This window comes from Scaptodrosophila lebanonensis, unplaced genomic scaffold (genome assembly GCF_003285725.1).
Source record: "Scaptodrosophila lebanonensis strain 11010-0011.00,11010-0021.00 unplaced genomic scaffold, SlebRS2 tig00000089-arrow-pilon, whole genome shotgun sequence".
Classification (NCBI taxonomy): Eukaryota; Metazoa; Arthropoda; class Insecta; order Diptera; family Drosophilidae; genus Scaptodrosophila; species Scaptodrosophila lebanonensis.
The window spans coordinates 5,281,468-5,296,076 of NW_022060565.1; the positions used below are offsets into that span (position 1 = coordinate 5,281,468).

The 14,609-nt window shown below is 37.8% G+C and overlaps 1 protein-coding gene across 1 annotated transcript in view; it reads left to right on the plus strand.

Moving 5' to 3' along the window:
- Positions 1-14,609, plus strand: part of LOC115626917 (uncharacterized protein CG43867) — a 157,302-nt gene that overhangs the window by 51,330 nt on the left and 91,363 nt on the right. The window lies entirely within an intron of this gene.

A 14,609-nucleotide genomic window follows, 5' to 3' on the forward strand; every position in this document is an offset into this window, starting at 1 on the left:
CAACGTGCCGAAAGTTTTTGGTTCTGGACACATGGATGGACGACCACAACACACACACACACACACACACACACACACGCCTGTCACACGCACTGTCACACACATGTCGTTGCTGTTGTTGTTGTTGTTGTCGCTCCCATCTCAAGTTTATTAAAGTGGCATAAAAGTGTCATTGGCGGCTAATGACATGCGATTAGATGCGTTAAATTGCCCAGCTCTTGGGTAATTGAATAGTGTGGCAGACCATTTCAAAGGTCTTCTCGAGCTCCAGATATCTATATCGCATAATTATTAATAACAGAAAGTAATTTTTCTTTACTCCAGCCACTTAAATTGCATTGCACTCTTAAAGCAGCTAATTGCATTCAATGCCTCATGGCATTATGGCAGCTTACTATATATTCAGTTGGAATAAAAGGAAAAGAGTCATAAATAATACTAAATATTAAATATCAGGGACCGCAAATAATGATTAGTTTGCTTTTTTTAAGCGAAAAATTCATTCACTATAGTAACTTTGAGAAAGCGATGAGTTTACAGATACACTTTTTTAATGCATTTATAAATTTTAATTTTTATTCATTCTCTCACAATTTAATGATTAATTTTGAGTTTTACTTTAAAAATTAATCAATAAAATGATTATTGACGAGCAAAAAAATGAAACTTTTAAAATAATGATTTTACTTTGAGTTTTAAACTGTAATTTTGTCTTTTTCATAAGGATTAAGGCCAACATTTGTATTTATCCTCAATCAGCGACTCAAGGCGAACATTTTTCAGCAATTAGATTATTCTTTGATAATCATTATTTCATAAGTTTTATTTTTTGTTTTGCTCATCAATAATGATTTGTGGACAATTTTTCAAGTAAAACTCAAAATTAATCATTAAATTGTAAGCGAATTTATAAAATTAAAAAATAATCATTATTTTGTAATTTTTTAATAACACTTATTACAGTCCCTGATAAATATAGTTTTTGTTGAATAGAACATGCCAAGTTCAATTCTTATTTATAATTTGAATCGACGCCAACGAAAATAATAATAAATTGGCGCTTTGGTGTAAGCAAAGATAAAACTGTAATTCTAGGACTCTAAACATAGTAAAAATAATTAGAAAACCCAAACATTTAAGATACTAACAATACTTAAAGCCATAAATTATATTAGGAACTCCTCAGCTAAAATTAAATTAAATTTGAATATAAGTATGCTTCCACTTGTTTTTTTCTAAATTCAACTAAAATGAAAACGTTATCTTTCGAAACTATTCTTCAAGAGAGTTAGACATTAAAGTCAAGTTTATTTAAAATTCGTAGGCATATTTCTCAGTCTCCAAATATCGCTCGAAAAACGAAACCAGGCAAACCTTTAATGAGACGCAAACTACTCGAAATATATTTGAGTTAAGTCTGTTCTTGTTTCGTCTATTATTTTAGTTTCAGGACGCCTCACTCATCGTTCCTCAGCACATATAGGGTTAATAGGTTTTGCATGTACTTGTATATTTGCATTTCATGTACAAATTCTTGGTATGCGTTAATAGATGCTATTATTAGTCTATTTGTCACACAACACAATCCGGCAAACGGCAGAGCGTATTGTAGAGTTTTAAAGAAATACTTAAGATTTGACTAATAGCCCAGCTCAAACACGACTCGTTCGCACAAAAATTTCTCGACCAATGTGAATGATGAATTAGAAATACTATATATAATTTGAAAATCGGTATGTCCTTTAGCCAACTGTCTCTAGCAATACAGCAAATATCAGAAAAGTTTGAGTCTGTCTCTTCGACAGAAAGGCTTTCAAAGTCCTTTTCCCAAGGGTCATTAAGTTTCAAGTACTTAGTGGAAGACTTTTGCCCATTAATGTGCAAGTAGTAAACGCTGTGAACGATGTGAACGATAAAAGTTGTACACTTATCGAATATAAACAGTGTTCAATGTCAACTATATCCCAAGTATCCATCATTACGTACGAGTATGTCTTGTATTTCATTTCGGTTCAGTTCATAAGCCGCCATCACAGCTCCACTCGCATAACTTCGACTCGACGCCACTTGACTTCAGACATCCACTAAAAACTTATTGAAAAATCATAAAAGCCATAAAAGACAAAAATGGTGCGCCATTGCCATGTGGTGTGTGGGCGCTTGGCTCTGGGTTGTGGGGCACGTTGCATGGTTGGGCGCTGCTTGACGCAAGGGCGCATTAAATAAATATACAACGCACATGACAAGGGTGGGACAAAGGGGGGTGTGGTGGCTGCTTGAGAAAGCAGAGAACTGCTGGCACATTATGCCAAAGCGATAAACTTTAAATGCGTCACACACACACACATACACTCATAGATATGAGGACGAAAATTGTTTTCCTTTCTTGGCGCACGCTTAACTTCTTCTATTTCTACTTCAGCTTCCCTGGTATCACCGGCAGGGCCTCGAACGTCGCTTTTTTGCTAAATCATTTTACACGCTCTCGATTTTTATTTTAATGGCGCCAGCAAAGTTTTTAAGTGCGCGCGCGCCTCAACGCTAGCACCCAACATTATGGGCCAGCACTCAGTTTTGCAAGAGTTGGCTCTGCCCTGCGTCTGCCTCTGCCTAGCCCTGTGCCTGTGCCTTTGCAGCTGCCTTGACTTTTACGGCTTGTGGCTAATGCCAAGGCTGCTGCCGTTCTCGACATTGTTGTATGATAATATGTTAAAAGCCATGCGGCTAAATAGATCCATATACACTTTAATGGCGTTTTGTTGCATACTTTTGGGCGTACACCCTCTTGCCAACCAGCTGCCGAGACTTTGCCAATAAGTCTGACCACAAATACATACGTCTATTATGTGCGTTCTCAATCGATATACTTGTACATTTACATTTAATATAAAACTCAATATTCGAAAAAGGTGCCACCTTGACCAGCAGAAGCACTCACGTATTTATTCACTATATAGACACAATCACGACTGTTCCAATGACAATATGTGTACATATATAAAATATTAGACATATTAACAGAAAGCGGTTAGCTTTAGTTGGACAGCTGCAATTATGTTTTGTTCTCAATTAGAGCAATTTTATCGATTGCTAAATGGCAATATCAGATTATTGAGAATCATTTCTAGTGCGCCTATTTTCCCAAAAAATAAACCTAACTACGGCTTTACTAAAGCAGAACAGTAGTTTTCTTGCACCAAAGGCAATAGCAGTACCTGAAACTGAGCTTGTAAATAACGATATCGATCTCATATCAAAATCCATGGAACACTAAATAATAAACTTCCGTTTACAATTGTTTAAAAAATATCTATCTCTCGCCAATTGACAAGTTCGTTGCACAAGACCTTCATGATCTTTTTTTAATAACGCGAACAAGCCAATTATTAAGCTTAGAGACTTTAAAGCCTGGCATTTGTCTTCTAACAACCAACGGACCATGTAGTTGCATATTTTTTATGCAAATTGTATACCTTTAATTTCACTTTAATGCACCCTCACCTATTTGTGAAAATTCAGCAGAAAGCCATCAATAGTTGGCAGCAGACTGCTGAAGAGAAAGAGCCAGAGTTTCTGGTTGGAAATGAAAAAAACTAAACCAACTAGTTGTATAACCAACAAGCAGCCAAGCAACTTAATACATTAGCAGGGTCGCTGAACCCAATTAAAAGCATTTGGAGAGCTTTAGATTTGTTTTGATTGTGGAAATTAACAACTCACTGTGCTTTGTCGGCTATTTTCGTGTTAAATAATAAAAAAGTGGTGACACTATCTTGTTGCTATGCGAGTGCTTGGCAGTGTGTAGGGTGCTTATTAAATGCACGGCCCACTTGGGCGTCCATCGAGCGGCTGTAGTGGCACTCGAGAGTTGGAAAACAACAATCGGGAGCGTTTAAAAACGCACTCTGGGCCGACACTGACAAGCGAGCGCACACAAATTAATTGCCAAACCTCAATTAACTCTGCACAACGTTGCTGTTGTTGCTGTTATAGTTATTGTTATTGTTGTTGTTGTTGTTTCTGTCTCCTTTTGTTATGCATTTTACATAGCATATACACAGGCGTCAGATGTTAGCGGCTATGTCAGCAGCAGCCAAGGCGTGACCAAATGCCGGCCTTCTACATACCATACGTGTATTTGTTGTAGCCTCCTGTGCAAATGTCATAAAATCGAACAGAGAATTGTGTGTGTGTGTGATTGTGTCGACAGATTGGCTTGTTTGAACCTTTGTGTGTGTGTGTGCAGTGCGTGTTAATGATATCATGAATATTATGTTGCATGTTAGCACAGACCGAAAAGCAAACTGTTTGTTCTGCCTGTTAGCCTCAGCATTTATGATAATGCAAAGCTTAAGGAGCCTGCAACTTTTCATCAGAGCTGGGCCATCATTAACATTCACAAATTGTTGCAGAAATATGTCTATTATTTAATTTAAGTATACTCATATTAACTTATCCATCTTTTTTCTGACAACTATATACTACAGAAAAGATAGTACTATTTACACCTCTCTTTATCCTGGAAAAAGTACTACCAATTGCATATAAACTTCCATTAGACTTGCGCTGTTGTGGGAGTAACAAATTGGAAGAAGCATTTTTAATAAAAACGAGCGATCAATTAAAACATGAAAAATCATTTATTCTTCCAAACAAGTGAAAAAATAACGTGTTTTCTTTGAAAAATCCATCAGAATATAAGGATAAGCATAGCATCCAAGTTATACTCTTTTGCTTCTGACAAGTATTGTAAAAAATCTAGCCTGTAATAAAATCAGTTGACAAATGCTATAATTAACTAATTAATTCATATTTAGAGAAGTATTTACTTCTGATGTCGCGTTTGGAGCTGTCGAAGTGAAATGAAGTGAAACATAAAAGGCCGCTCTTCAGAAATTACAAATCTTGTCAAAATTTCAAATAATCCCACATTTTATATTCAAAAAGATAAGCCAACATATATGGAGCTTAATCCTGCAGCTTAAACTTCCTAGTACACTGCCTTTCAAACCTATGGCCGGACAAGACATAAAAATCTTTAATCTGTAGTTAACATGATAGTCGAGTTTTGATTAATATTTATTTTAAAATCATGATCGCCATAACATGGGTAAAAATTGTATTTTATCAAGCAACCAGTTTTTGTGACGTTTAAAATTACTTTGCAGCTATTTATGACAAAATATTTGCAGGACAATATCCAGTCCACTCCTTCATGGAGTCAATAGAGAATTATGCTGAAGTGATTTTTGCTAGCATGGGCCGAACACTTTTCAGTTCAAACACACACGATACTATAAAATATTATACCGAGCAACAAAAACAAGAAGTTCACCAGAGTGTTGGGCTAAATATTTGATTAGCTCTGTTCTTGGCTCTTTCCACGTCGCATGCTTGTTTTTTGCAGAGCTTTTACACTGATGGAATCAACTTAATTAAAGTTAAACAAGCAGCTTATCAAATTTGTATTAGCCTTGGCCATACGGCACAGGAGGCCCAGCAAATCCTTTCTGCACAAGGTGAGCGAACCGAGGCAGCCATTGTTGGGGAAGTTGCAACGATACGGCAACGCCAACAGTTAACTAAATGTGGCGTAATTTCATTTTAAAAATGCATGTGCTGGCCATACAGCTGGCGCGACGCAGCGCAGCGCGACTGCCTTCTGGGATGTACCCACTCCCCCTCCCCCCCCCCCCACATCCCCCTACACACATACATTTCTGTGTGCAGATAGTTGGAGCTATATAGTTTGGCCCCAAAATGTATGCTACACAAAAGACAGGCAGCCAAGCAGACGACGCGACGCCCTGCAGACCGCCACCGCCACCGCCTTTGCTGTTTGCCACAAACTCAAACACACACCCACACACCCACAGACACACTCACACTCACACATGAATACGCGAGCACACAAAGCCGGGCAGATTGAAAAATTGGTTAGTTTTTATTTTTTTGCAGCTCGACTAGCAGTTGCAATGCAAAATTTAATTTTCTGTGTTTGCAAAGAAGAAAAAACATAACTGCACTTTGGTGGCAAAGCACACATTATAAAATATATTTATATAAACATACATATCTAAATGTATGTATGTATATACATAGTATATAAAAGTGCAAATTGAAAGTGCAGGGGCAGATGGAAGGCTTTATGCTTTTGCCTATGCAAATAATTGTGCAACTAATGGCAACTGCCCCGTGTTCGTCTTGAAAATGCAGTTGAGCGACCTTTTTCGCATTTCCCCTTTCCCTTGGCGATGGTCGACTTAGGAAATAAAACACTCTCCATAAAGCCAAACAACAATTTGTCAAAGAGCGCTTCCCAGATGGATATTGAAATTGAATTGCAAGAGGATCGTACATTTAAACAAGAGACTTTTCAAGCATTGCCTAAACAACTGAATACATTTCCGTGCAGCTGATTTATTTAGAAGGAAACAACTTCATGGATATTTGTTGAACATATATTTGTGTATTATGATTATATTTAAATTGTTTGTGAAGCCAAGTACTTGGCACTGACGTATGATAGTTCCATTGAATTCAAATAAATGTCTTTATTTTATACTAAGCTTAGACTTTCACTTCATGGAAATATATAGAAAAGAATGAAAGCAGCGGCAAGTTATCAACAGCCTAAGCAACCAAAATGTTACTTAGTATCTATATATAGTTACATTATTCTATTTAATTATGCATTTCGAACCTATATGAATCCTATTGCCATATAAATATATAGAAAAGAATGAAAGCAGCCTAAGCAACCAAAATGTTACTTAATATCTATATATAGTTACATTATTCTATTTAATTATGCTTTTTAAACCTATATGAATCCTATTGCCACATAAAGTTAACCAGTAGCTGAAATCTCTCTTCTATGCAAAATATTTATGCATTTAATTGGATTCGACATTTTCAATTATTTGCTTAAAATAAAGGCATTTATTTTTTAGTCAATTTCTTATCTATCTAAAATAATTATTGTTCTTTTCTTCTATTATTATTTTTATTTTATTGTTTTTGTTAGATAGTCAGTATGTTTTCAGACTGCAAAAAGGAGTATTAACTATCTTTGTAGGTCGGGAAGTAAAAGACGTTCCCATGTGCTTTTATTCTTGTGAATATATAATGCTTCTGAACGATGAATTATATATCTGTCCTCCGTATTAGCTTTCAAACAAGCTTAAATCAATGCAGCTATTTTTAAAACTGTGTCATAACTGCTGTCATTTTCAATGTTGTAACACACTACTTGTATATATCGAACTGCTTGCATTGTCGTAGTTATCAGTAAACAAAAACAAAAGCCTGGATAAAAGCTGATGACATATAAATCGCATTTTAAAAGATTATGCTCAACTCGGTCTGTTTGCACACTAATGAATAGTGAACAAAAATGAAATACATGTAGCACTGAAGTGAGGTGCATAGCACATACAAGTATTGCGGCTTAGCCAGCCGGCGTCATTACATGACAGTTTATTTAAAGCTCATATCACTGGCAATTTCATAAATTGCACCCAAACAACGAGTTCACCCTACACCCTACACCCATTAGCCCAATGGCCAACAACCAGTCCGGCAAATTATTTAAATTTGAAGCGATGTGTGAAATTTCAGCGCCAACACTGGTCGCTCGATGGCGGCAAATGAAATTTGCATTTGCAAATTGGTAATATAATATGAACATGTGGTCGGCGCAGCGAAGCGACGCAGCTGCCGTTCCGCTTCCCCGATAGTTTGGTCATTGTCGATTTTGATGCCATAATATAATATAATCGACGTATGTACAAAATATACGAGTACATATTTACTCTCTCGTGCAGAGTACTTATATGGATCGGTCAATAGTTAAATAGTAGCCAACGGCAAGCGGATGGACTTCTGATTGGACCGCCAACTGCTTGCTGTTCGGTAATAATATGGAACCGCATTAACGCATCATTAGGCATTAAACTAAATGTAATGGGGAAAAGCCAAATAGATGTGATTTAGAGCTGACTCTGTCCACCACCGCTGGCTACTAGTATATCGTTGCTATGTCTATTTGTCTTTTTGCAAAACAGAGCCCTTTTATATAAACTATTACTTTATACATATATGCTTAGAAGTCGAATATGGCATAATCTGTGCAAATACTGCTTCAGCTATGCTATAGTTCCAATTGTATTATTATTATTCAACATTTGTAACTTAGAACTAATACTAAATCACAAAATTTGGTGCATATAAAAGTATATGTATAGCCAGAGCAATCTATTAAATCTATTAATTATATGTACAAGTATATATGTTTATATGTAGTTTAGAAATAAGTCTTATGAAGTTCTTAATATTTACATTATTTGTCTCTGCGAGTAGTTGATTTGGCGGGGGAATTTTCAAGAAAGTGCATGGGTTGGGAATAAATTGGCAGTAGTTGGTGAAACGTTCTATAGTTCGAAAGCTTCCGTTGCCTATAACTCTGATTAGATCGGAATGATATACAAGTATAAGCCATTCAAAAGCCATTTAAGTTATCTTTGTTTCGAGTCCACACTTGTTATTAATTATTTGTAGACTTTTAATACAAATTTGAAACATGTTTTATTACGAGAACTAAAAAGGCTGGTGTGACGCCAATTTGCACTTTGGGCGGTGGACAAGGTCTCGGAGGAGATGCCAGCCAACCAGGATCACAATCTTCACGAACTGAAGCAATTTCGTCAGGATAATCGCTGTTCATCGCGTGCAACATGCAATACGGGCAGATGAGGATAACAGTGATGTCGAAATATTGTGTTCATCCTCAACTGCTATCTCACGAGGGACTCCTAAGAAGCGTTCGAAACACTGTTGCCAAGCAAGGACAAGTTTTTGTCACTCGCTATTACAAATTCCGTAACCAGGCATGGAGGAAAGGTAGCGATTGAGAGAGTTTCGAATATATCAACGAGGAGGACTGGCAGTAGGAGAAAAACTCGATTACTTATGAGACTTAGTTGGGCGCTGCCTATCGCACACGATACAAAGGCCATTGCCTTGCAAATGGCTCCTAAGGAGCTCGGCCCATCTGACCCAGGACGAGTAATGTGTTGTGGCGGACAAACCTCTTTTATTTATTTCAACTGTTCTTTCTCCCGCTGCCACAAATTTAAGTATATTAGAAAAGAAAACAAATACTCTGACTCACACATTTGTAGAATGTGTTTTTATTTGTGCGCGCTTCTCAAATACAAGTACTGTGTGTGAACACGGGTAGATAACATATTTTCTTACAACTGTCAAGGACTGAAAAGGAGCACAATGGCTGCTCACTTTCGTTGAATGTTATGTGAATCGCTTTTACTTTCCAAGTGGTTGTCATGGTCCCTTCAAGCTCTTGCACATGTGCTTCTTGAAATGCGAGCAAATATCAAAGTACAAGCTATGGCCTTTGAACTCGTTGGGCGAATCCGATTGAGTTACAATGTGAAGCATCAGCAAATTATTTTCAATTGATGTATAGTATAGGTTTATTTATATCTATACATGCGAGTCAGTCATGACAGCACCCGCACCTGTAAGACTCGTTTATGCACTAGAGACGTTAGAGTCTGGTTCGGTATTTGTCTCTTATTGTATACTTATTTTGCTTAAAATATAAAATATTGCGCACCACCGCTTAAACCGACATCTGGGAAGATTTCAATTACATCTTTGACATTAATTCCGGAACGTTGTGCGCCAAACTTGACGGATGGCATGGTTGTAGTTGTGGTTGTGGTTGATTCTGCCATTGGCATTTGATGCACTTCCGCCGTAATTCTGATTTCGCTCAGACGGGCAGGTGAGTGCGAAGCACGCAGGGCACCGGATATTGCGTTTCCTGGCCTATCATCTCTGGTGTTCGCCTCAGCCGACTCCTCCATGGGCTGTCGCAACTGAACACTGCCCTCCGGCAACTGCTCCAACTGATCCACAAACTCCTGCTCATCATCCGGTTGCTGCGGCTCCTGTTTCAGGCAGCAGACCAGCATTAAACACTTGATGAAAATCCGCATATTCGCTGCATTTTAGCTGGCTCGTCGTTGGCCACTGCTCTACAGGTCTGGCATTGGAGCTTGTGCCTCTCATGCGCCACAACTTTATTGGACCTTAGCCCAAGCTCAGTACAAGTCAGCGGAGTGTGCGAGAAATGCAGCTGTTTGTTTATCGACACATAATGCAGCTAACAATTGGCAAACTTTGAAGAGAATTCGAGAAACATACTACAACGAGAGAATGTTGAACACAACCAAGAAGAGAATAAGAACCTCTACAAGTACATCAGCCAGTCAGTATTATAAACTTTTCTTGATGCCAACAGTCGGTTCGTTCTGTTCATTTTCTCATCAATTACAATCAATTTCTAGTTCATTAGTATTAAGCATTCTATACACATCACTTTTCCAAATCACAATTCTAGGCGTTATTTTTGTAGAGAATACGTTACGTTTACAAAGGTCTTAAAAATTTAGGTCTATTTTTACAGTTTCTAGAGTTCATTTTTCAGAAAAAGCATACATATGTACCTTGTAGTGCATTTTAGAAAGCAATTGATTCGAGGTCGAGCCACCAGAAGAGCATCTTGCAACCTATCTAGTCTATACTCTTGAGTTATATTTTATAATTAATTTGAATTCTTACATTCTGTAATAATAAATATATAATAAATTTTTTAAAATTAATTTGAATTCTTCCATTCTAATGGGTGTATATATATATATAAATATATCTATAATACTAACGTTTCATGTTTAATGTTTTCCTTTAAATAAAAGTAGTAACACAGTACGGGCTTTATTTCATTGTTTAACATAAAAAGCTGCATACACAATTGTATAACATTTTAGAGATATTAGCGTACATGAACTTTTAAAAATATAAGTTAATAATGTTTCAACAAAATACCATAAATATTGTACATAGAAGTATATTCAAATAATTGTTCACTCAATCCTTTGTCGTCACATTGTGGTGAACATACCAGAAAGATGTTTTCGAAAATACGGATTAAGCTATAATTTTGTATATAGATTATGGTCTTAGGTTGCGTAACAATTTCGATATGTATGTATTATTATAATTATTATTTGAATATGTTGTGGATTTAAAATGCCTCTTTTCGCATTTCTTCGAACCAACAATGTAAATATGATATTGATATCTGTTTTCTTTATCACTCGTTTAGGGACAGTGTCTCGCATAAACTATCCTTTTTGTTAATATTCGATTCAATATCTAAGGAAAATTTATTGATTCTTAAATGGAATCGAATTGAAAATCTGTTGTCCTCTGCCTACCAAATCCAACTTCTCATCATTACCAACATCTTGCGCCTTAGCCTATAGTGTGTGTGTTTGGTAATGAAATCGAGGGTTGTTTTTGTACTGTTTTTTGTTGTTGTTGTTGTTGTTATTGTTGTTTTTGGTCTTTGGCGAACAAAAGTATGCAACGCACACAGCGTTTTTTTTTTGGAGTACATTCTGCGCAGTTGTTGTTATTGTTGTAATTGTGTAATGTTAGATGTCTGTCTGTCTATTTGTCCATGTGGCAATGTAAGTTTATATGCATACATGTGCATAAATGTGTGTGTGGTTGTGTATGTGTGTGTGTGTGTGTGTGTGCGGTGTGTTGTCCGGGACACATTGCGGTTTCACTTGCTGGGTGATTTGTACATGACCGAAAAACGAGCAAGCAGGTCTTTCTGTCTGCTTGTCTGTGTCTCTCTGTTTATGGCTATTTGTTTATATACATATGTTTGTGTGTGTGTGTCTGTATATGTATATTAGATTGTGTTTGTGTACTAGTGCGTTTTAGGGTTTTTGACTTTGGTCGACTGGCAGGCCAAGCGCAAAACCACAAAACAGACGCAAACCCCCACACGCCAAAAAGGAAAACTGTGCGCTATTTTCAATTTGTAAAGCATACTTTCCAGCGTCGCCCCTTTTGCAATATTTTCAGCACTAACAACTACTCTGTCGGTCAGCACCGCACACCAGCCAGCTCGAAAATCTCATTTACTCACTTTAATGTTTCTTTCCGCTGCTATGGCGGCCGTTATGGTTGCTCTGCTGGACTGTACTGTTCTGCACTGTCCTGTCCTGTTCTGCTCTGTTCTGTTCTGTTCTGTTGTGTTTCGTTCTGCTCTATTCTGTGTTAAGATGTCTCTTCCAAAACGCCAAAACGAACCCAATCCAATTCAATTCAAGACAGGAACCCATTCATATTTGTTTTCTTTCTATATTATTTTCAGTCCTGTTATCGTGGCCATGTTGTTGGCTTCAAGTCTTCTTCCGGGCCGCTCTTGTTTTTGTTGCCATCAGTATGGTTGTGGCTGCGGCTGCGGCTGTGACTGTGGCTGTAGCTGTAGCTGCTGTTACTGCCATTGCTTTGTGGTCATGCCCACTTGATGCGTATTTAATTAACGTTAATTGAAATTGATTTATGCATGCAGCGTGCGTACACCAGGCCCGGCCCGGCCCGGTCTGGCTCGGCCCAGTCCGCCCTCTTTCTGGCCCTTTGACTCACTCTTTTGCAATGGCTGAGAGCAAAAAATATTTCGGTTGTTGTCGTCGTTACGGTTACGCACCGCTGACTACGGATTCGATGGTGATGGTGAGAGCAGAAGAGCTGGAGAGCAGTCAGGACGGTTGGGGTACTTGACTGCTGGCAGCTCCCCATAACTGATGAAATTTTCGGCATATTGAAGCATGAAAAATTTGCGGCTTCATTAAATTGATTAAACAAAATCAAAATAATTTTGTTGCCCCTTTTCGCTTTGCCTCCGGGTTTCAATTTGTGCGCGCTATTTGTTTTGGCCTGTTCGCAGCTTCACCCACTTCACCCTCTCCACTTGCCACTCGAGTGTCGCTCGGCAGCGATTTATTATGACAATTGCAACAAAAAGGACATTAGAGAAATTATGTGCCACGAATTGGATATTTTTTGAAAGGTACAACAGCCTTTTATTCATAATGAAATTAAGGGCTTATGTGCAATGAACAATAATTTATACAAATAATTGCTTATACGGAAGCAAGCCTTTACAAACAAAGCGCTGCCTAAATATACTTTGACGCTAAGGGTACAATACTGCACATGATCGATCTACAAATATGTATTGTTTGCCAGTATTTAAAAAAACGGTGCTATATTTTTTAGACTACAATTAAGAAGTATAGAAGACGCAAAATAGCATTGAAAATATGTCAATTATTGCTCATTTTCCCCTCGACATTTGGCGTATCTTGGAGTACTTTTTAATTCAAAATTGAACTTCAATCTTCACATATCTACTACTACTAATGTTAATAATAAGTAAAGAGGACGAAGGGTGTTCTTGGACTCATTAATTGTTGCCTCAAAGGATGTCCTGTGCTGGATCTTCTCTTAAAATGATGAATCACTGATTAAACATTTAGACATCATTTTGAATAAATCAGAGAAATATACTTTGGAAAGAATAGTTACAATCGTTTCGAATGCATTCTTCAATATACTATATGTATACGTACTACTTGGAGAGCCTTGTTGCAGTTCTGGCAGTCGTCATCCAATATTTGGTTCTCTTTTGAATTTTTGCGCCCTATTTTCAATGCAAAACTAATCAAATCAGCAAACAACGTGCAACAACATAAAATTAACGGCCAAAAGTGTGCAATGCGTTTGCGAAATTTCCACATCATTAAGTTTTTTCATGGCGCAAACCAAACGAAACTTGCGCAATTCGCGCACTCGCATCAACAAAGAACATTAAACGAACACATGCACATCCACGAGCGCACAAGTGTGTGTGTGTGTGTATGTGTGTGAGCGTGGATTTGAGTGTATATTCGTTCGTATATAATGGTTTTTCTCAGCTCGTTCTGTGCCTTTTATGTTTATTTAATTAGAAAGCAGAGGCATTCTAACTTTTGCTTGCTACAAATATTTTATTGCATAATTTTAGGTGCACATGTGCGTGTGTGTAGCTGTGTAGCTGTGTGTGTGTGGGTGTGTGTGTTAGCAACGTAATCGAAACGGCAGATCCCACATTAGACGTAAGCTTTATGGTCGCACAATCAGCGCAAAAAGCAGCAACAATAATAAAAACAAAAGAAACAAAAAAGAAAATAACAAATCCATCATAAACATTGAACAGCAGTCGACCAGACTCGATCCCGGCCGCCCCAGCTCTCCGGCCACCTGCCTGCCCGTACGTCTTGACATCGTCGTCTGCCTCGTAAATTAGAAATGGCATTTTATGCGTGCGCAAATAAATGTTTGTACAATACACGAGAGCACACACTTTTAGGCAGTCTCTTGTGGCACATGTGTTGGGGCACTAAGGGGGTTGGCGGCTGCTGGCTGCTGGGTGCTGGGTGCTGGTCGGGGGAGGTGTGGGTCCAATATGAAATTTCATTTGATTTTCAACAGAAGCGAATATTTGTATTTCTCTCACTCGTGTGCACTTTGTGTTTTTGCCTCCATTGCCTCCGTCCCGCCATCGTCAGGCCATGTAGGGCAATAAAGTTGCGCATACGACCTGTTAACCGTTTTTACGACATTTGTCATTTTTGTTGCCTTCCATTCTCACATTTCGCATTACCCGTACTCACGCACCTCTC